Source organism: Bombus fervidus, chromosome 1 (genome assembly GCF_041682495.2).
Source record: "Bombus fervidus isolate BK054 chromosome 1, iyBomFerv1, whole genome shotgun sequence".
NCBI lineage: Eukaryota > Metazoa > Arthropoda > Insecta > Hymenoptera > Apidae > Bombus > Bombus fervidus.
This window is the reverse complement of record NC_091517.1, coordinates 18,560,897-18,585,950: the sequence shown is the minus strand read 5'-3', so window position 1 is coordinate 18,585,950 and position 25,054 is coordinate 18,560,897. Positions and strand designations below refer to the sequence as shown.

General features: G+C 38.5%; 1 protein-coding gene across 5 annotated transcripts in view; it reads right to left on the bottom strand.

The window, feature by feature from the left end:
• Ten-a (Teneurin-a transmembrane protein) overlaps positions 1-25,054 on the bottom strand; it is a 697,656-nt gene that overhangs the window by 467,378 nt on the left and 205,224 nt on the right. For all 5 annotated transcript variants that reach the window (XM_074111675.1, XM_074111674.1, XM_072006525.1 and 2 more), the window contains exon 2: positions 24,713-24,748. The gene's annotated coding sequence lies outside the window, so the exon portion shown is untranslated. The remainder of the gene's footprint in view (positions 1-24,712; positions 24,749-25,054) is intronic.

Below are 25,054 nucleotides of genomic sequence, written 5' to 3'. Positions count from 1 at the left end.
CATTATAACGAACGTCGTTCCCAATTGAAATAATCCCATTTCCTCAATTCTGTGACCATCGCGACTATCTTCCATCTCGAAACCGAAAACAGCCAGTGCCCCCAATTAAGGAGTATTTCTCAAATCCCCCTACATTATTCCATCGCGGTTCGATCATTTTCTTAGTCCTCGTTATCCCGATCACAAGACTCTTCTGACAGACACATTTTTCGCTTTAAAAGCATCGTTCAGCGTATTTCCACTCGGTTCCATCTAACCTGTAACCAACGTGGAATCATTCAGCAGCGCAAAGACGTTCGTAAACAGCGCGACGATTTTTCTCACGGTTCTCTCCGGTCGTAGATCTCGTTCTCCGGGTCCGGCGTCGTGGAATTGTTTTTGCCCCGTTCGTCGTCCATGATCCGATGGAAAAAGGCGTGCAGGCTCGACACACGGTCGTGCACGCCATATTGAAATTTCCATAGATATCCGTGGCGTGTATCAAGCTTACGTATACATTTGGCCGCGTTCGTACACGTACACGCGTGTGTGCAGCGACGAGGTGGGACGGGAAAGGTCTTAGGGTCTCTATTGGATTACAGAACAAGCGGCTAGCACTCAAGCCTCCGTAACCCCTGCCACGCTCGGGGCAAAGTAGTTTAGCTTTCGAGTATAGCCTTACCTATCTAGCCTTAGCTTGCCTGTCCATCCGTTACGTTATGTATCCAGGATCCACCCTAACCTTACAGTTCCCTCGACCCCATGTCTCGCGTTACCACCCCCCTGCCGCTTCTATGCTACTACTTCTTCTACTTTCTTTCCTTTTCTTTCTTTTCGTTTGCGTCGCCGTCCCACGCGCAGGTAAGAGAAAATAAAGGAGCGGTTCGTACCTTCTTTGGTGCAATCTGCAACCTCGCAATTTATGCGTGTGTATTAGAATGCAGTGGGAGACACGACGCCGCCCACTTTTTCATTTATCTTGCTGTGCGATGTGCAGTCTTCGCGGGATCGATTGGAACCGAGTGGATTCCAAGGGTAGAGTGGGAAATGTGCAAGAATCTGGAGCTGTGTAAAGAATTTATTGGATCGTCAGGTGTGGTGGATGCAGTGTGCGCGGGTTTTATTAGCGACCTTATTCGTTTCTTCGGCGTGTGAGTTGATCCTCAGAGGATCGTGTACGATACGATGTGTTGCCATTATACGTGACGTCTTCTTGTGACGTACGAATTCATGGAAGTAAGTTACTTGTTTTCTGAGAATTCAGTATTCATCGCGTATACATACATATTTACATATGTAACGAAGTTACGAAATTGATAAAAAGTTGATCACCTTGGTACGTATAATATGATCCTCAGAATCATACAAATTCCTACTGTCTGAAAAGTTGTCTCAGTGGACGAGACAAGACGGCAAAAAATATCGCAAACATGTAGAAATCCTGTCTGTAGCGAGTTGAAAAGCAATCGTGTTGTTTCTTAGAAATATCATCAGTGCCGTTTGGAGCAGCGCGTATCATGTTACAGCGTTAAATTAGCGATGCTACTTACTTTCTCGACAGTGTCAGCTGGATATACGTTTTGCGAGTCGTGATCTTTCTGCTTCGCGGGGACGCGCGGGCGTACACGGTCGTCGACAAGCAAACAACGGGCGTAACTTGACCCAAATACTCGAAATCGTTTCTGTCTGTCGGACAGTGGCTGCTGGCAAGTTGTAGGAGCGCACGTCATCCAACCACCTATGCATAAGAGCGTAACGCGGATGTGGCCGCGTGTTACACCCGGAAGCCCATGTTATTAAAGTAGTAAATTTCGTCGTTGCTAGGATATGGATTAGACTTTGCACGTCGAGTACACACCAACCAACCGAAACTTCTGCAATCGAAGTGGCGTGACGTCACGGAGTGCTTTTCGTCTTGCTGAGTGAAATTGCTGGTGTGATTTCTGCGGACGAAGCTCGAGAATCTATGGATCATCCAGGCAGTTGTTGTGAATTTCGAATGAGGTTAGCAAGGTACTGTGTTGTAACTTGGATAGGTGTAAGCTTAGGGCTGACTGATCGTTTATTTTAATTGGAATGGAAGTTATAGGTATATCGCGAATTTTTATGCGTATTTATGAGAAATTTAAAAGTGGAAAAATGCACAGAGTGCATATACATAACACTTTCTAACATCACTGTACCATGGTTCTTTGCACGTAACATTTTCTAAGGTGTTACAAATTTTAGCATGATTTATCTGAAAGCAAATTTTAAAAGCATATATACATATACATTTATGTTATTTCTATTACGACGCACAATAAATTTTGTACGGTGTTAGTATACGAGCAAGTGGAAACTCGCGGAACGAAAAGCATTATGTCTTTTTAAGGCTGGAATCGAGGATAAATTTATGTAATAAGACCATATAGAATTCTGCATAGTATGAAGGTAGTAAATTCTATTTGTCCTAGGTTACGATGTAGGTTACAAGCGACCTACTTATATATTCTCGCTAGCTTAAAAAGTGTAAAATTAAAATATCTTCTCGTATTACGCCGTACAGCACAATTTTCATCTAAAGACTAGAAATTACCGAGAAAATTTTATCGTAAAGTATATCAGCGTGAAACCATGTTATTAATCTTTTAACTACAACGTCTCTTAATGTAAAATCCTTCTAGGATCAAAGAATTTGAAAAAGTAATTTTTGTTACGTCCATTCTAATTTTAACAAAACAATATATAAGTTAATAAATTTTATATAAACTAAGACATTTTTATTTACGTTCTTCGATAATATTACGCTTACGTAACTTTCGTTCCCTATTTCGCTGTATAGTCTTTGATAGATTAAGAATTCCTGAAGAAACCATAATACATCAAACCAGACTCCATCAAACCAGCGTTCAACTCGAGGCAACTTTATTAACGCTGTAAAATCGGTGTTGCGGCATGCGGGTTAGACTGTACTTGTTGTATGCTTGTTAGCCTAAAGCGACAGGATTAAAGTTAGTTTCCATTCCACTATACCGTGTCTTCCATGAGAATTGAAACTATGCTATGCGCGGCAGAGTTCGACGAATACTCGCGAAAAATATTTAATCTATTATCAAAAATGACCCGAATTCAATTTCAACTTTTTCACAATGTATGTGAATATAAATTTATGAATTACGGAGCTCCCAGTGTCCTAGAATTTTTATTCTACTTGTTAACCTAAAACTATTGGATTCGAGGCGGTATTTCGACTAAAAGGGTCATTACTAAGCTCGCTATAGTTACGCCAGTTGTGACAATGTTCCGAACGGAACTATGAAATATCTCTACTCTGTCGTCAGAAATGGGTTAAGTTTAACACGAAGTTATCGTACTAGTAAATTTTGTTTCTGATAAAACGTGGATTTGGCTTTTCTGTTGGCATGCGAGAGTGAAACGATAGAAACCAATGTAAACTCGATTCTTATTGGGTTAACAACACAGTGGACGTAATAGATTTTGCATTTCTTGGTTACAAATAATGGTGCTGGTATACTTAAATATAAAAATGGTATATTCAATCAGAAACTGCATGTATCAGGTATAGCAGAGTAGTAATATGGGGTAGAATAAATATCGATAAATACCTGTTGTGTGGTTATTTATGCGATAACCATATTTTATGGATGCAAAGAAATGGAACCTAAATATAGATTTATTTCTCTAGATATTGTAACGAGTACTTCGTTTCGAATATTTTGTATATCTTTGCATTTTATGCACAGAAAAACTATTTTTCTGATATTTGGAAGAAAGTATTATTTTCCAAAATTTCAATAAGATTACTTAGCTATCTTTAAAATAATCTTGCAACTATAAAATCAACAAACCGAAGTCGTGATGCATCAAGAGACTTGTATTAAGTTTCATGGAATGTTCTATGCGTAACAAAATTCTAATTTCTTCTAATCAGTATGGATTAGAAATCATCGGCCTGAAATTTTGCAAACTAAAGTTCTGTCTCTCTGTTTCACACTGCAAATGATTGCCTTCTACCAACGCTACGACTCCTGTCACCTGTGATGTTCTCCAGTAGCAAACTGATATTGTCCGGACTGCAAGAATCTGCGATTTATCATTCAATTAGAGCCACGAGAAAGAATGACGAAAGTATTGAATAGGAAAATAAATGTGTCGATCGATCGTGCCCCTATAGGGTGATGCATATGGCGTTCTACGTCCTTAAATTTGCACATTCTACATATTCTTAACATTTTCTTACGAAAAAATTGGCAAATTTTCCAAATAGGAATATGTTGATCCGCCCAGTTCGATTCTTTGTTTTTAAGTTTCTTTTCTTGGAAGAAGAGAAGTTAATTGATTGCAGACTTTTATTCTGAGATCTGAAATTATATTAGGATCTTTTAATTTAAAGTTCTTGAATTAATATCTGCTAGCAAAGGTTGTTTGTGCTCAGAAGAATTGTAAATTAATATAACGTAAGAGAAGAAAGATATAGAGAGGAGAGAATATTATAACAAATTTTCTCATAATATCTATGCAAATACATATTTTTGTGAAAATAATTAAGAAACAGAAATATATCGTAAATATTAAATATTGCAACAAGAGCACCTTTTATATTTTATATATTTTCACGTGTTACATACACTCTATGCATTTTCGCAAATCTTTAAATTCCCTGTAAATGGATAAAAACTCGTAATCGCTTAATAATTACTAAATACAGCACTATCGCGTATCTCTTTATTTCTCAATTTATTAAACAGAAAGTAGATACTGGAAAAGGTGCGGAACGTGTACCGTGTTAACGAGACAGCTAGTCGGTAACTTTTTCGGATAGGATAGCGCGATAGGAAGCGCGAAAAGCGGAATTTCCAAGAGCGGTCGTCGTAGCTGCAGCTCGATCGCGGTTAGAGACAATTTCGAGGTTGGAACTTGCCAGCGGAGGGCAGAGGGCCGCAGTCGTTACCCTGGAAATAAGCGGAAATCGAAATTGACGCAGAGAATTTGCCCGCGGACGAAGTTGCTGGCAAATGGAACGCGAGGCGGAACCATGTTGACGAAATAAAACGGGGAATAAAGTTACGCCAGACCCCCTCTGCCTCTTTGCCTCATCCCGAAACCAGATTTATGGGTACCGCCCTCGATTTGATTTACAATTGATTCTATCCGAGCCTTCTCGCTGAACCGAACCTTGTCCTCGTAATGGACGTTGCCTGTCGATCCGCGAATTATTAAGATGATTTATTGCGCCAAACATTGCGCGTTGCGTGCAATTCTTTTGTTAATATTTTCCTAATTTTTTTGTTTTATTCTACCAGCTATTGTATCGCTAGCTATTCTGATCGTTTCAATTAAGTTGAATTTAAGTGCTTTAAATTGGGCTGCTTCGTAATTTAACCTTTTTTAGATAATCAGGTAATGAATATTTTATATTCTCTGTGATTTAATGATCGGTGATATTTCTGTAACTAGAAATACAAAATCAATTGTTAGGTATAACGTAGATTAGCGAATAGCTTACGATATATTCTACGCCAGTGTAGATTAGCAAACTGATTTTGTGTGGTTAATATTACAAAATTGTATTGAAATTCCTGAAATAGAATTCTATGAATTATGGAAACGATTATACTGTATATTATAGAAGCTATATTATTACAATTCATTATCTACCTATTTCAAATCAAAAAATTTAATTGGTCTTACTGAAAATCTTCCCAACCTCGTGATTAATTACGAAATAATGTCCAAATGACTTTTAATACTAACTCTTAATGATCCCTTAATAGCCCTTAATGATCAACGTCACAATAAATAGAGAAGAGAGCAATGGATAAGCAGATTGAAGAAGTAGAATGGTATCGCGAGTTGGAAAACTGTTAACGAGGAGCTGGCGGCCGGCCAGTTAATTAAAAGCAACATGTTCCTTAACTGGATTCTCCGAAGTAGCATTTTAATCCATTCCGGATATACGTATATTCGTAATCGCGCGATTATAACTGCATCAGTATGAAATTCGTTTTACGTATCCTTCTGAGCGGATGAAAGATCAATTAGTTTAAACTCTGTGTTCAAAAATAAGAAACGATCTGTCTCATTCGATTTCATTAATTCAATTTATAACAGGAATTACCATAGATAGCAAAATTCATAGATTAGTCTAAATATTTTTTTAAAATACATTAAGCTCTTCAGGGACAAAATCAATATCAAAGATAAACTTGCAATATATGTTACTGTAATTCAATTATTCAAGAGAGTTCGCTATAGAACTAAATGAAATAGAATGTTGACGGAATAACAGGATATTTGCTCGATACTAGACCAACAAATATCTAATAAAATACGAAATTTATTTTTCAAATACAAATACTTTACTATAATTGAATCTGATATTAATAGTAATCTTGGAAATATTCAATTTAATGTAATCATGTTTCGATTTCACGTGGACACAATGTCATCTTTTACCTCTTTTAGTCCATGATTCGAACATTACAGAATGATCTCTATCACACAAGCGTGAAAGTTATACCTCCGAATTTTTAGCAGACTGAGGTAAACCGAGGCAGCAGACACAGCCTTCTCGGCGTCCCTCTTCCATTTTCACCAGTTATCACGCGATACTTGACCCAATATAGCAACGTGGACAGCCCAAAGGTACGTTGTGCAAGAAACAAGAGGAACACAAGCAATAAAGCTCGCCTTGCGACTACGTCGTTCGGATTCCACGCGAATCCCGATGATTAAGGTGAATCTTTCAACGAACCAAGCTTATCGACGATCGATAACTCTTCCACTCCAGCATCTTTCGATGGAAACAAATTAAAAAAAAAAGAAGAAAAAGAGGAAAAAGAGAAAAAATCGCCAAATTAAACATCACAATCAGCATTTTATCTGTGCTCGTCCCATTTTCCCTGCCATTGTTCAATAAATTGCAAAACGCGTCATTTGGGGAAGCTTGACCGGTTTTTACCAATGGATATTTGCGTGTACGTATAATATATATTTCACGACGACCAGAGCTGTTTATTCGACCCTATTTTTATTTTTATAAAATCGACGGCAAAGGTTATTGCGCAAGTAAAGTTACTTCCGGTAGATTGACGATCGAGGAAGAACGTCTAGAACGAAAGCGTTTCGCCTAGGTACTGCACGTTAAAGGTGGCAGGAAGTTGTTCGTTCGATTTCATCGTTATCGCGAGTTGACTTCACTTTGCTTAATGAAGCAAAGAGACTCGGGATCGGTGTTAGTGACTCGCCGGAGGTGCAGCCGGTAGCGAGCCATTATACTGAACTTCTAACGCGTTTAAAGTATACCTACTATGTACTTTAACCGTGAATCGTTGCACCAGTCTCGAGTTATGATACAAATATTCGCTTTTGACTTATCGATTGCCCTAAAAAGGTGATGAAAGTCCAATTGAAAACAATCGAAGACTCCCAACACCGCTGTGAGTAATTGGAACAACGTTTCCATTAGTGTTTAGCCTCTCAAGAACACATTTTTAAAGGGACCGTGAATTGATACTCGAGATACCTACAAATATTTCTATAGGACCAATCTCATTACTTCCCTCACACGTTCTGAGAAACTGAAATACCACACCGCGAATTTTCTATCACAACGAAATCCTAAGAAACAAAACCTGCCAGAATTCACTCACGTTTAATTACCAAGTCTGCCCGATAATCGCTTTTAACCTATCCTTACTATCCTCATTTCCAACTTACAGAGAACAATCCACAGGAAAAACAATTAACATAAACGGCACACCGTCTCAAGAAAATAGCCGAAAACTCTATTAAAATCGATAATCCTCAGAGTCTTGGGTGCTCGGATTTTCTCAAGAGCCGGAAGACTTCCAACTATTACGCAGGAAGCATGGAAGAGAGCACGCTCTTCTGGAACAAGGATAGCGGGTTCCTGGCGCGGAGTTTCGGCGAGGACTTGGTTCGGGCGTTACACGTAATTGGAAACTGGCGCATAATTATCCTCACAGCTGGCTGCCGCTCTTCTTGTCCGGCCGTGCACACACGCCTAACAGATTCTCGCGCGGCTGCCGGCAAAACACCGTCATTAACGTGCCTCGCTCGTCAGCCTGTGAACGATGCTTCAAATGTCTTCGCTCCACTTGTCGGGCGAAACTCTCCGCGGCTAGATGCATTCGGGCTAAAGCGCCTTTGCGGCCCGGACACGGCATAATCGTTACCGCGAAATCCGATTGCGGTTGTTTCAGAGGATTAAACGACACCTGACTACCGCACACGATCGTCGAACGTCGCTAAGAGTCCAGCAATCAGCGCGTCGCGTTCTTAAACTCACCTCGGTCACCGATGCCGAATCGCAAAAATATTCGGCCGCGTGAACACAGAACTTGCGTTGTCGGAGAATCTGTTTGTTCGGCATTGTTAATGCGCTGAGACGAGAGACCGATTCTTACTGACCCGAACAGAGGTTTCGACTTGTGTGGTTGGCGCTCTATAGTTTGCTTTGATTTAGCTTAGGTTAGTCGTGCTTTGGGTGGATGGTTTTGGAGAGAAGAGTTGGAGGAACAGTCGGAGGTACGAAGGACTTGTGGTTGGAGTATATGTGCTGTTGAGTTGTGTGGTATAGCGGTTGCGGTAGAGAAGGATAAATGAAAGGAATGTTAGCCTATCGATAGTGGTAGGAGAGATATGATTTTGTAACGTGAATTTTACGTGCAGAACTAATTCTCGGTAGACTAATTGGTCATTCGAGGGTGTTTTTCTGATGATGACAGTATGAACTGTACATAAGTGTAATTTGAATGGAGAACGTGTGAATCAATGACGAAGGAGAAAAGATCTTGAGTAGTCAGTTGATTTTGGACACGGGATAATGCAAATTCAGATTTTTAAATTTAAAATTGGTTATTCTATGTCTATCAGATTGGATTGCACGATACAGTGTAATGTATTCCAACATTGTTTCACGTATTTATGAAATTATTTTTACTTGGCAGTTCTGTACGACCTTCCCCGTATTCTTTACGAAATATCGGCGAATATTGGTCTGTTAATTTTCCAACTTCCGTCAATGCTCCAGAAGAACTTTCGAAATATTATGTGACATTTATTTATATACTACAGTCGACCTACTTTAGAACTTCCATTACCCTCATCAATAAACTTCTCCTCGAGCCTCGTTCGAACTTTTCCTGAACAGGAAGAAAGGTCCGATTGGTGTGAAAGAATTTGGCTTCCTCCTTGCTAATCAAGTCTTACTTCGGTCTCACTCTAATTGGTCTAAAATTAATAACTCGTTGCACGATTGAGATTTAATCGATAATTTCCATAAATGAAACGAAACATTGTTTCAATTTTATTTTATACATTTCGCACACGTATACCGAAAGAAAAGAAAGGAAATATACGTTTATACAATAATAAGGCTTTGGATTAAATGATGTAATGAACACGAGAATCGCGGTTAACGTATACAATTTTTTATGAATCGAAAAAGTGAGAAATTTTCCTGGTTTGTTTAATAATAATCCTTCATGAAGAACAGAATAAAATGCCCCGCCGTGTATTGCTGAGCGATTCATTCGAACGGATAAAATGATCTTTATCTCTCTTCCGCTGTTAATCGACCGATTTTCCTGTGGTACTGATATTTCAACTGTGTTCCATGTTCTCATCGAATCAACGTTATTTACTGCCACTCCCATCGTTAATGTTTTCATCAGCGCGACCGTGGACGTGAACAGAAATCAACCACGTTCAATTGATCATTGAAAAGCGTTCTCTGATACTGAATAGAAAGCCATTGATAGGTTCTTGTACGCGTGAGATATTTTTCTAGATGAATTCACAAGGCAAAGAAGAAATTACGTATACGAATATGTGGCTAAATAAAATGGCCACAATCGTTATATTTTTAATTATAATTTTTTGTTATTTCTATGTTGAAAATTTTATCGAAATCGGTTTATCGAATACGGAAACAAGCGATTGGCATCGAAATATCTAAGAATCTTTAGATTTTAGTTCGATGCAGAATTAATAATTAATTTAAATCACAGATTTTTACCATTTTTAACTGCTTGAAATTCATAGCAACTTTAATCGATTTCGATGAAACTTTTAACATGTATACGACTCGCGTTTATTTTCAAAATATGCCGTTTAAATTTCCATTCCAGGATCAGATAAAGAAATTATAAAAATAGACCTTTACCTTCCTCCATGCGATTACGACTAATAACAATTTTTTCAAAATCGCTTTTTTTATGTATCGTATAGTATAACTAATACTTCTAACTTCTCAAGGAAACTCGAGTTTAATTCAATTGTAGTAAAGTTATTCTGTCTTAAAGAGTGCCCAAATATTAATAAAAGTCACTATGTATACAACAGTGCAAATTGTTTAATTTCACTTATCTCTAGACTGGATGAAGCATGTGTGAAATATTGATAGAATCTAAGCAACAAGTGCCAACAAGTCTATTAATCCTTCTGTTATTTGCTTGAAACAAATCTAATCCGCACAGGGATCACTATAGCACAGTGTATAATTGTTATTTGAAGCACAAGATGCAGCTAATGATATCGAATGGTATCTATTTTGATATCTTGGAAACGAATCGATTTATTTGAACGAAAGAAATAAAGTATATATTTAGAAGAAATTCCAATAAAGAATATATGTCGATAAATAAAAATTATTTTCTGTAAGAAACTCACTTTCAACTCATCCAAGAAGATCTTAACAGTGCAAACGATGGAAGCGTAAATTTCTAACAAACTTTTGCATACACATATACGACGATTTCCACTTGTAATGTAAATGTTACCACAACTATGCATCGTCTCCCTCTAGTTGAGAAGCTACAAACTATACGTATATAACCGGCTCACTTCTAAATGGATAGAACGGGAAGGGACCAATTGCTTGGGCTGCACAATCCCCGGATTTGAATCCATTCCATTATTAATTACGGAGGCATCTAAAATCCATCGTTTACGCAACATCTATTAATAGCGCTGAAATGCTTGGCGAAGGCGCAAGCCAGGCTTGCCAATAAATGCGAACAGTAGCTGCATACAAGGATCGTGTGTGAGGGAAGTTGTAAACCTGTCATTACTTGAAATATACCGTGTTCTTTGGAGGATTACACCTATGAAATACTATATAAGATTATATTTTAAAAAGTATTTCTATCGAAGTACAAGAAGTATTGTGAGAATGAACGTTTTGTATGGTTATTGTCAGGTAGGAGCATCGAATGAGATGTTCAAGAAAAAGTTTTCTTTTGTCCTAGTTTCTTAACTCTTCTTATTTCGATATAACGTGGTGTTTGCGGGTGCAAGAAACAAGATGCCGTAAAGAAGTACGAAGAAAATCAAAAGAATTGCAAGAAAAGATGGAAAGAATCAGGATGAGGAAAAAGGTGGAAGTCGTGTCAGAGCAGAAGACAGGCTTGGAAGTTGGGAAGTTTCTCCTGATCAATTTGTCAGGAATAAGATATAAGTACGTACGTACGACGTGGCCGAAAAATGGAAGTTAAGTTTGTTCTGACAAAACATATATATTTTAAGACAGCATACTTAAATAGCGAAATATCATTTTTACAAACTTTCGACTCATTTTACAATTAAGCTAATCTCTAGTATTTATAATTTTTCATCGAAACGCTACGATCAACATAAAGATCCCTGAGATGCTTCTAGCAACTTACGTTTAATAATATTCAGTTCTATGAACCGGAATCAAACTTGAAATAATGATTTATCTTCTACATAATCCTCATTTATTATGGTTGAACCATAATCTGTCACAAGAGTGACTCGATATTATCCAAGGGGTTACATAAACGAACGAGCTCCATCCCTGTCTCATACGCAATCCAGACCACGCACCTGTTTCTAATAGTCCTGTCCACCCTTCTCCATTCGTAATCTTTTCACGTAAGAGACTCACCGTCCCCCAAGTTTTCGCTCGTTTGCACGATCTGCCCTACGATCAACTTCACATAACCCTACATCAAATCTGCCCTTCTTCACTGTCTCCGCTACTCTCTCGAACCACTCTGTGATCTTCCATTCGACTTCGTCGAATACCCTATCCGGATCACTGACTATCCCGTGGAAGCTTTTTAATATTAAATCGCATCAATCTTTCGAACGTACGCCCTTCGTCACGACGTTTCATCCCTTCAACGCTGCACCGTAGCTCGAAGTGAGCGAAATGGGAAGCGTCGAAACGAGGCCACGTTCTGGTCCGTCCGTATTCCAACGACGTACAACGATGACCACCTCCGCGATAACGGTGGAACACGCTCCACGACGGAGTTCGTAAAGTTTCATAGTTCGCGCCATTATTCCCCGTTCCCTCTCTCTTTCTTCTTGCTTCTTTCCTTATCTTTAATATATTATATCGTTTGGAAAGTTTGGAGCGAAATTTAAGAAAAATTATGTGGTAGTACTTCTTATAGAATTGTTAGAATTTCATTAATGGTTTATATTATACCAATTGATAGCTTTTTATAAATTGTTTTAATGAACCTTTGCAAATAGTCTTTAATAAATCCTTCGAGTAATTAATTCGCTGAAAACGTGCTGCAAAGATTAGAACAAACAATAATCGTGCTTTGCTATATTTGGTGAGCGATGTATAAAGTTGAATATTTTATCTACGAACTAATTGTTTGTTTCTTTCGTCATTGTCTTAAGTCGCATCGACGGCAAGATCATTAGTGTCTCAGGTATGGTACCGTGGAGTTATTACACGCGAGAACAATGAAAGAATGGTGAGGGTGGACTCACATGTATTAGGTGGATTTCGAACCATCAGAGCCACGCTGAGATACGCACGATACAACTTCGAATAAATTGAGTCGCAGAGGTGCCGGCTGCGAACCGACTGGAGTCATTGAGATTCTCTCGGATACAAACCCAAGCTGCAGTCGACTGAGCCAACGCGATCCTTTACGAATATTTACGATTAATTTACCGCAATGATGGAATTCATTTCTTCCAAATCAAACCCAGATAACGTAACGAAATCAATTGCTGTATTAAATATATTATACTCGCATCTATTTTAAACAATGAATTACTTAGTTTCTTGAGTATTCACGTTAATTGACTTTTCCCAATTTTTTATCGAATACCTATTTTTCATCGAAATTTTACGATATTCTGCCGAAAACCCATACATTATCTACTAATTAAACCAGATTCTTCCCTCTAATTTATACAATTAACATGCAGTTAAGAGCAATATTTTCTAAATACAGCATTCCATTTTTCGACAGAATAATTCATCCCAATTTAGCTAAATGAAAAAGCAGAATACGATATCGATTATCAAAAATACTACGAGCATTTCGAACAAACCAATATTATCCTTTTCTCGATCATCCATTCGTTATCCCCGTCTCTGTCTTTATTTCTTCTTTCTCTGTCCGATAAATAGGTGGCGCGGGGGCGTTATTTCATGGGACAAGACAGGACAACACGGGCGGAAAAATTCTCTCTCCAGCCATTAATTCCATTGTCCTTCCAATCACGGAATCTATAGTCGAGCTTTGTTCTCGGAAGGGCCTTGGGAAAAACTTGCGACCGTGCAATTCATTCGCGAGTGGACGGCTCTCTGGCGCGAGATAATAAATCTTGCACGCTCGCTCACTCGCGTGCACGCACGCGCTCGCTTCTGTCATTTGAACGAGATCGCGGGAAAAAATTTTGCAGCTCCTGTTACGGTCTTCCCAAATAAGCGCCGCTGTTTTGTTCCGGCCAAAGGAGAAATAAACGCTGAGAGGATGTTTTTTGAACCAGCCTTGGCTCAGATTGTGTAATTCAATGACAAATATTCAAAGTATTTGCTTTTAATCGATTTATCTCAAGAGTTGTAATTTCATTAGATATTAGACAGTGAATAAGGATTCTGTATTGTAGATCATTGAAAAGAAAAATAACAGAGCAACAATTATTTCGATGTCCATTAACTGCAGAAGATTCGATTTTAATATACATATATAAAATCTCGTTCATTTTTTCTATGAGAATAAGTAATGGTACAGCTGAGAATGCTTAATGATATCTAATAAAAGATGTAAAAAATGCAAGAGAAGGTTGAAAATTAAAAGCGCCTCTTTCCTTTCAATATTGTAACCTATCGAAAATAGTTGTAGAAATTAGGTACGCAATATAAAATTCCAGACACTATAGTAATTTATTCAATAGTGAATGGTGGATAGAAATTTTTTATTTGGCGAACAATTGATTTATCGAATTACTTCTGTTGGCTGCAGATTGCTACTGTAACCGATATTCGAGAAAAGGATATTCATTAGAAAGGTAAAACTAGACTTCCGCTAAGCCAAAATGAAATACGTCAAATCGTATTTTTATGAATATCACGAGCAATTGCAAGGATCTCGTAAATATCACATTCTACTTCTCTAAATGTGGTTACCTCGTGGCACGTAGGGTGTTGACCCTAATTTTACGCCCAGATCTGTAACCCACTCAGCTAGTCGACTCTGTTGCTGTGGTTAAATCGAATCAAATGGATCAATGTAAAATTTGTATACTCATATTCAAATGATTTATATTAATTATCATTTGAACAACATTTCACTAATAACTTAGACTAAAAGAGAAATCTGTTCAAATAGCCTTTTCTTTCGAAATGACATTTATCATCCAACAGCCTAATATTCATATTATTTCTTTTTCATTTCCTTCTTCTTGGTTAAATATTTCAAGGTTCTTAATCCCGAACACCAGGGTCACTAGGATTGTGTAACAAATGCAATCGCCCTTAATTTCCACTTTCCGAAAGTTACACCAGTTCCCGTCTCATTTAAATAATAAGAACTTTACGAGAGAACGGTCATCTTCATTCATCTCAATTAAACCGATCTACGGGTCGTTAGAAAGAATCGAAAGGACTCTCTCGTATTAATTCGAGGAATTCTTTCGACGAACCATACTCCCTTTAAACATTGACTCAGCCCATCGAGAGGATTCAGAGAGATCGCGAGTAGGTACGTATTCGTAGGATCGATGATTAATTCAGTGAGTGGAGAATGTCCTTCGCGTAATTTTTCTTCGTTCTTCTTACGTTTTTCGACTCGAGGCCATTTTCAATTCCCATTACTCGTTCTCTAATTAATACGCTTTTTCCGATCGAAAGGTGACCAGAACGGCTGGAAGAGCGACCATCGGCAAACACTCCGCTCCTTATGCATTATTAAACCCACGACCAAAGATAAAATCGCGTCATCGATTCGTCGTTCCATCGCAGAGGAGCGGTCGACGATTCAACGAACTGCTGTGTTAATATATGTACATAGAATTAAACGAGCTGCTGTTTTATCGTGAAAAAGCTGTGCTAACACATTACAATATTGTGTTAGTTGGAAGTTACACAGAATGTCTCACGCAATTCGGTATATTTATATCTTCAATTCATAATTGGTACGGTGAACATTTTGTTAGATAGAAATTTAGTTAGTTCAGAAATATGCGAGGAATTAAAAACATAAAATAAGTGATACTATAGTTACATTTATTATTTTATTTAAAAATTTGTTATCGCCTCGTAACCGCCAGGTAATCTCAACGTGATTATTCGTCAAACGGACCCTTTCGTCTGTCGTTTGCTTCTCCTTTGCTCCTCGGCGACGTTACTCAACAGCGGCCATAATGAACTTTTTTCGTTCTACCATTTATTCGTCCCTTTGTCTTTGACCGCGCTTGAATATTTATCGAAGTTAAACCAAGACGAATTTAATAAATACGTTATGATTTAATCGAGAGCACCGGCGCAGCGGGAAGTCGAGGTCGAGGGGCTCCAGATTACGTGCCTAAGGGATCGGCTGAGGAAGGGGAGAGGGTGAACAGCCGCGGGATATAAAAAGGAAGAAACGCGAATCTCGCTTAAAAAGTTGATGAAGGATCTCATGGACCCATGGGGATGGAAAGATGCGCCACGTGAAAGAGAGGGATGGGCCGGCTAAATATTAATCGCGTGGTGAATAAAATTAAAAGAGTAACTCGTCTGGCTTTCTATATTTTATTGTTGATCTGATTATATACGTTAAAACAAATTAACGCGTCACTGATGGTGCTTCTGTACAATATTCTTTCGTTTTCTCATTTTCTTCAACCATTAACCAATTGGCAGTATATATGATTTACGTGTATAATATAAAACTGTTAGATAAATCTATCGGTATATTGTCTCTTCGCCGATTTGGATGATTTTTTGCTTATGTTGCAGAAATCAACATTTTATAGGATAACTTTATCCTATACATATAACTGTCGATCTCGCTTCGTTTCTGAGCTATTTAGGCAAAATTGTCCGCATCATTACAGTGAATTCTGTCTATAATTGTGCGTCCGTGACAGTGTATGAGTTAGTATTGGTAGCCAACGGCGGCGGTCGGGTAAAACGGCACCTAACCGCAAACCTATATAAACTATAAACAAAAGACAAAATTTAGGCTTGGGTTGGGTGTTATTTTATCCGGCCGTATTACGACGCTGATGCGGACGCACAATTATAGGTAGAATTCACTGTCTAATTTTTTGTGAATATCTTGGAAACTAAGATCGAGCGGGGGTTATATCTATAGGAAAAAGTTGTTCAAAATGTTGATTTCTACGATATATTCAAACACCAATAAAATTGGTGACGAAGTAACACATCGATAGATTCATCAATTGTTAATTTTTTAAATTTTATTTCTTATTCTAATTTTTCATATAATTGAGCCAACTGAATAAATAATAGACGTGCAAATATTTACGAGCTATAGAATAGGATGAGGGTGGAAAGTATTAAATTAACGGGTTTCCGGTAAGTTCGGGTTTCATTAGTAGATTGCACTAACCTAGGACAAGCATACCCCTTGGCTCTTTAGTATTCTATGTTTTTTTAACTTCTAAAGGTATTTGCATTGTAAATTAAGCTCTATCGCTACGATTCATTCTGTCCGTAATCCATTTTTCTCTTTGATTCTTTTATACTCTTTATAACTCTTCTCATTACTACTGAGGAACTGCATTTGTTTAACACTGTTTGGAAACAGTACCATAGAATTAACGAAATTCTCGTTTCTCTGCCACGAATCATTCTAATCTCTAATTACTTTACTATTTTACATTTTACAATTGGCTGACTGGCAATCAAAGATATGTTAAAAACATATATTAGAAATTCCTTCGAGTTCCTATGCTCGTTCCATTCCAACCCGTGGAATACATCTTCAGCAGAGTTGCAAACATAGCAACAGCGAACTATATCGAAAAGACTGAAGGAAAAACAAGAAATTCTACCTTAGAAACTTTCGCCTTATAGACACAGAAACATACGTGCCTGAACTTCTATATTTCGTGACTCATTTAAAACTTGCCTCCACATCTCAACAAACAGCTATGCCAAACATGTTCATGCTAACCATCACTTGATTCCACAACAAAACTTCAGCAGTCTCACTCTGCAATTGCTTTGCCAGTTGAATATATATTACGAATTCATCTCTCTCTCTCTCTCTCTTTTCCTTCACATTATTTTAACTTTTCCAAGAAACTTCGCTTCTACTTCTAATCAATAACTTACACCAACCAAAGTGCAGGTACCTAGCCAAATTTCCTAAAGAAAAATCAAATACAGTGAATGTAGCGAACTACAATACACGACTTTAGACAACCAAAGTCTACCTCAGAAACTTTTACATTCACTGAAACACGCGAAGCTCCGCCAGCAAGAACTTCCCAGTATTCTGACTTATTTAAAACTCGCCTCCAAATCTCAAGAAGCAACTACCCGAAACGTGTTCATGCTAACACCACCGCCACCTGGTTTCACGATAGAAAATACTCGTAATTACATCGTTTTAAACTGCCGCCATTCGCCAACATCTCCTTGATATCCGTCCCGAGAGGCTGTGGCGAGCCTTAACGTGAAAGCATCGCGAGCCCGCCAAGAATCGCGGTGTCCTCGTTCGCTCGTTCGGCCACGGAGATTTCTCTGGCCGAAACGATAATTGCAAGAAGTGAAACGGCGGCGGTTCGGCTTTCTCTCCGGTCGTGGGACAGTATCCCTTATCTCGTGGTCGTTCCACAGTTATCAGAAGAGAACGTGCGAGGTAACTGGCACGGTTCCCAGGGATTTTCATGGCGGCAAAAGAAAAGCGCGGCGATCGCCGAACAACGCGCTCCCAGAGAGATAATGTTAATATCCGTGGTTCGTTTTCTAATTGCCAATTATTTCGGCTTATTCCGATCTTTGCTTGGCCGCATTATCCTGGACACTACGCCTGGGATTCCAAGAAGAATTTACCAACGTTGGCTTTATGCAATAGTTAAAGACCTAAGTTGTGCCTATTATGTTTGGAAAGGCTTCTACGTCTGGCGGAGTTTGCTCTTAGATTCAGGATTTGATCGTCATTCGATGAGTTTTTCTTCAGTAAAGAAGAAGACGATATCTTTTGTGAGCTTGAGGACGTCAGGAATTTCTGGTTCTCGCTGCTTAGACATTATTGTATTATATACGAAGACATCAAAGATTCTAAGGATACGAATCTCACCGGCAAATAGTGTACAGATAATTTTGTCTAGAAACTTTTAGCTACGTTTAACTAAGTTTCGAACACAATTCACTTAGCCATAGAGTTAGCTATCAAGCTCCTACCAAGACTCGCATTCGTTCGAAGGCGGTCGTTAATCATTAACTAGCTCCGTGTAGCCAGCCAATCGATCAGACAACGGTACCACACAGTACCCCACCGAGCATCCTCGCGGAAGCAACTTCCGCCACGTTTTCCCCAGGCCTTTTCTAAAATTCTCCTCTGACTTGCTTCTAACTAGTTTCCAACCCAGGTCCGCCACATTTTTGTCCGGTCACGCGATATCACGACCGCCACTTTTTACCATGTTAAAGAATAATCGCTCATTCGAGGTCTGGCCTCGTGTATCAGCGCTGGAAAGGGAAGAAGTGGAAGAGTTAGCAGGTGGAATAGGGAGAGTAAAATCCCTATCCCGCTTAGGGTGGAGGCGAAGGGGCTAGATTAAACGCGATAATACGCCGTCCCGATATCTTTTTGGCCTCGAACGCAGCCAGCTGAGTTTCCCTCGTTATCCGGTTTCCCCGGTTACGTTCGCCGCGCCGTTCGCCACGCCACTCGCAAGCGGTGGCTCCACAAATTTTGCAAAACACCGATATAAATCGTTTGATAACGCGTCTGGCCCTGGGCGTCGATATATGCTGGCGCGAGGAAAAAACCCGGCGCACCAGGCACAGTTAGGAGAAAAAAGAGGGATGGTTAGGAAAGGGGTGGAAATTTGGCGAAACGCCAGACGTGGCCTTCCGAAGCCGTTTGGAAAGGCAAGTATAAACAACGATCACCGACGCGTCGGGTTATACCACGCTGATATCAAGCTAATTGCAAAAACTACATCCTCCAACCAACTGTCGTCCTGCCTCCTCTGTCGACCACTTTTTAACGCATTTGTGTATTGGTGTAGGTGTAAAAAAAGTGACTCGTGGATTTAGGGCTTGGTGGAAGTTTTTAAATAGTTGTGGTATCCCGAGCGAAGCGCACATTGAGTAAGTTGATCTTAACTGTTCAAGGCTACCGTGGGTTAAATTTCATTTTATACGAATCATTTTTTTAACATTCCGCAATAATGCCATCGCAATGCTCTTATTTTTAACCGAGACAAGCAATAATTTTTCTACTCTTCATTTAGTATTGAATAACAATAGAACGTTTAATTCCACTTGTTCAATTTTATTAGATACTTTTTTAATTTAGGAAAGATGTACTGCGGTCAATTTTCACTCATAATCTTCTTTAAGTATTATGTTTTCGTTTGTAGATATCAGGTTGACTCATAGTCATTTCGCTTCAAGCGATAGATAGGACAGCACTTTTCATTAGATTTACAAATCTACCAGACGGTAGAAACTTTATTATTTTGGAGAATTTCACTAGTTCCGTCTTCATTTGCAATTATGAAATAATTCGCAATGCGAAGTATTTAATCTCAGGGAAAATTTCTTACATGTTATCTACTTAATACAATTGTTAATATCAAACTAAAACACAGAGAAGTTGAAGGAGCAGTAAAATGTTGACAAATATTTGAATACGAAAACAAACGTATACCAGGCTAATTGGTGAGTTATCTATTTAAATGAATATTCAGTAGTCTGGAAGCTTCGACATGTTGCGTGGGTCAGATATTCTCTTTGTCCAAACATAGTCCAGAGCTAAATTTCGTCGTTATATTATTCAGTGCCATCAGTTGTATTTGACCTTAATTACTTACGTACACCTTTTTACTGTTTTATGACTTGTCTTGTGCAATGTTGTACCTTTCTTGCACACTTCACTTTTAATTATACTATTTTTTATGATATCGCCAATATTTGATGTTCAGTTTCTGCTGTCCGACATATAATTATGTTTCATTCTAAAGGTGAATACATTATACAATTTAATTATCAATTTACTAGTATACAATTTAAGTATCAATTTATGGTATTTAATTCTATATAAATAGGTGATAATTGTTGCGTATTAATTTTCCACGGAAGTTTATTACCTTTAAAATAAAAAACAAGAAATTCTCATAAAGAGGAAAGGATAAGGACAGAGATTCTTTAAGTAACTTTTCAACTGCCTCATCATGAGATTCACTCTCAACCAAGGATTCTCCCTGAAGGTCTTTCGTCAACCCTTTGCTAACTAGTTTCGGTTAAGACCGGAAAGACGATACTTTAGGCCGAAGAACAACACGCTTAAGGTTCCCTTTCCTGAAGCTCATGAATTAAACACTCACGAAATTTCACGATACTGCATAATGAACAAGCAACCTAACTACCCCTTTGGGATTTACCAGGGGTGACATGAGTCATGTGGCGCGACCTTGCGGTGTTTTAATATCACGTTCGTACACATGAAATGATGTTTCCCAGTAGTTTCTCCAAAATGTAATATTGGATGCTTCGTATTAAATAGAACTTACTCTGTTCCGAGGATTTCTTCTTCTCAGGATGTCGTTCTTCGAAATAATACCGACAAAAATTATAATGATGCAAGTAATCGATTCCCTATAAGAATCACAGCTTATTTTAAAATGGATTCCGTTAACTTTTTTTCCACCTATTCTTAGATAGCTATCATTATTTTTCTAAACTTTTACAATTCATACATTTTTCTTTTACTTCGAGCTCGACCATTCGACCCTTCCATGCATCCCTAATCACGTCTATTCACTTCAAATTTAATTATTCTTAATAAACATTCCCCCTAAGTCACCATATACGTACACAAGTACATATGCTTAATATCCAGGAAGGTTAAATAGTATGCGTCCCATGAATAAAGTACCTGGTTTTCATAATACCAGACGACTAACAAACCTTAATATTCAAAATTTCATTCTCAATGTTCACACAAAATTTTCGCCCCGGGTATACAATAAATAGTCATGGACAAAATACCCCTAAATCCACGAAGGAAGTAGCTCGTTCCCATAATATCAAAGCCCTGTGGAACCCGGGGCAAAAATCCTGACGCAGTCTCTCCTTGAAGAAATATTTTGAAAAGGCGAGCAACGATGCGCGGGCTCACGGTAATTAAGCATCTTGCCGGTGCAGAGGCTCCGCAAACCGGCAGTAAAAACTAAATAAATAGAGAATGTCCGGCGTAGAGCCTGGCCGCGGCGAAACACGCCCGGTTGGATCAGGCCGAGGAAGGGGGAGAGAGAGTCTGCACGCGGCAGAGCTTGCGCAAACACAAAAGCTCACGTCTGAAGACAAACAGCAGTGACTGTAAGCTGCAACGTGGCCTGGGGCGCTGCGGTCCGTGTGCTATGAGAGAAAGGAAGGAAGGAAGGAAAAGACGAGCCGTGGGACGGCAAGGGGGCAAACACATCGGACAAAGACGATGAAACTCCGCTGGTACGAGGTGAAAAGGTAAGACAGAGCCAAGTGAGACGTTGGCGCCTATACCCGACGGCCGAACGTTCATCTTTCGGAGACGACCTCGTGCTTCAGTGAACGCGATAGCGTCTTAGAGATCTTGGTGCTCCTAGAAATGAACGAGCAAAGGAACATGGACAGAGAATTTCGAAGACACCCGCTGTTTTTTCAGAAATAGAATTCGTTACTTAAAAATGCTCGTTGTTTCGCAACGTATATATTAGGTTGCCCGGAAGCGTCTTCCTTTTACAGACACGTCTTTTACAACGATGTATCTTTATACAAACATGAAACCTAATCAATCGAACGTTGTGATTTTTATTTTGAGAGAACAAAATGGATCATCGTAATTCGGTACAATAATATAAAACGGAAAATGTTTTGCATCCATTACTTCCTTATAAAACGAAAGAAACTTTTCGGACGACCTAATACTAGAGGAAATTGGTGAAAATTTAAATAAGTGCGTTTTAAAGCTGTAAGGTTACGTATTATTTTCTATATATATATTATTTTTGGAAAAAGATCCCCTGGACTGTACCTCTGGCGAGCTCCTCAATTTAACCGAATAAATTCTCCTTTGCAAATTATGGTCCTATAATTATTCGCTAGATGCATAATTGACTTTATACACCGCGCGAAATCGTAGATGATGTGCCCATGACGCTACAGAAGAATCAGTCGAAAGCATAATTACGCGATAGCAATGGGAAGGCGATATTCATCCGCTACATTCCAAGTGTGCAACTCTCACGCTTGTATATACCAGGTGGAAAACAAACACTCGACGCGGAAACATATGCTTATTCGGGTGGCAACAGACGCAGATTGCACGAGCGATGAGCGTGGCAAGGTTCTCGAGTTGGTTCGCGAGCATTGTCCTATTAGAATCGACCCTCTTTGGGGAGGTTTCGAGTGCGTTCCGCAACAAAATGTCGCAGCCGTGTAAACGCGCTCCAACAGCCGAAAGCCTGTGTCGCTTTCGAAGATACTCCAGCCGTGTACACGCGGTGTATTAAAGCCGTGTACCATGCGTGTATACGTACTGTATTTTCAGCTAGGATCCTCCATTTCAAGGCGTCTGTACGCGGAAACGCATTCCACGATGCAAGAAACCAAGCGGATCTTGGAATCCTTTCAGGCGTAGAGGATGCTAGTTCATGAATACCGTTGTGCACAGGCTTCACAGCAGGTATTCGAAGCGTCTAACGTGCTGCAATTGGAGATTCGATAAACCGACGATAAACCGAAAATTAAAATTATTTTGTATTTCCGTAATATTTTATCCGAATTTGACTTTAGAGAATTAATTTGTGAAACTGCGATAATATTACAAGGATTTATTATTAATCTAAGCAACGTGCAACAGATAGAAATTAGTGATTAATAGAATTAGAAAGTAGATATTTAGTTAGAAATTGTCGAAGAAATAATTTACAGATATTTTTGAATGATTTTTACGAATTTCGTGTGTTCAACAATATGCGTATGTAGATGTAACAAGCTGAGGATCATAATGATGTAATTTGTCTATGAAATCACCTAAAATAGCGTTTCACGTTTATCATTGTAAAAAATTCGGTATAATTTTCGAAGTTATAAAAACATATCTGGGACAGTGAACAAAATAACAACTTGGTTAACTATGAAAGTAAACGGATGGTACTTTTAAAAGTTGAAAAGCATTGTTAAGACGTAGGCCATTATGAAAGCCGGAAGATCAGCATATTCGGGCGCCAGACGCGTTTTATGACACCCAAGTGTCGAGCAGCCGCGTGTAACAAATTTTCTTCCTCGAACCCGGAAAAAGTCAGAATTACTCGAAAAATAAAACAATCTTAACTTCTTCGAATATTTCTCAGTGATAGCGACATATGTATTATTATTATATTAAATCATCATTAACGCATCATTAATCCATTGCTATTAAAGCTAAAACAAAATTCCAAGAATATTTATTAACTGCGTGTTGATGTATAAGTCGACTTGCATCGAATCACGAGATTTTTCACGGTTAGCGTAACCTAAGCGCTTTGATCGTTCAACGTTGATAGCTGCAATGGCGACGATATCAGCGATATTCGATTTTCCGACGGAGCGGCCGCCAGGTTTCCGGCCGGTTCTAAAAAAACACATGCCACATGCCGGTGCGCGATTTTTGTTCAACGTGAAAAGCGAACAGGTGGCTCATGTCTAGAGAGCTAATCGAAACGCTCGTTTTCGAAATACGAGCAAAAAACATCATTTGCCATTTTCTTGTACATATGTGTATAGAGTGTCCCTTTATAATTGTCTCACGACACTACTTTTTGAATTAAATATACATGCGTTCGATGAAAAAATGTTTCGAATAAAAGTTTGTGCCGGTTACGTCATTGGCAATATACTGTTACGTAGTTGGACATGCACTACGTAGAAATATATGAAATTTTAACTGTTTGCCAAATGGGAATAAAAAAAAAATATTGATTTTTGCTGAATATATGTTAGTTCGGTCAACAATTTGGAAACGTAGGAATATTTGATTAAGACATGGCACATGTACCGAAAGTTCAAAACGAGAAGATTTCCTTACCGCGTGTGACCTCAAATTAATCGAGATTATCCTAATTATAATTACAATTTCAATTCTTTGAAATTATTGATCGTTTTTCTTCTTCGACGTTTATATATTCCTTATATATACTTTTCTGTTTAAAAGCTATGATAATTTGATTCATAATTTGATCCATGGTAGCACAGATAATTTAATACATCACGGATGTCACTTACCTACTATTCTTGACGTTGGAGAGGTCAGCGATCGTCCTGCAACAAAAATAGTTACATCCTGTTATAACATTCCAGAGTAAAATCTAGATATTATAAGAGATGTAAGATATTTTTACATCTTCTCTTCTATTATAAATAATAAGAAATACCAACAGAATCAAATAACAAGGCTTTACTTTCCAAACTTAAGAAAGATAACATCGTAAAGGTATATAAAGGTAAATATCGAAGTAGATATTTTAAGATAATCGAAAACGATTTTCACCTACTATTACTATTAATTACGCGTGATCTTCTGAATTCTATATTCTATAATTATTACTGATCTATCATATTGATCTA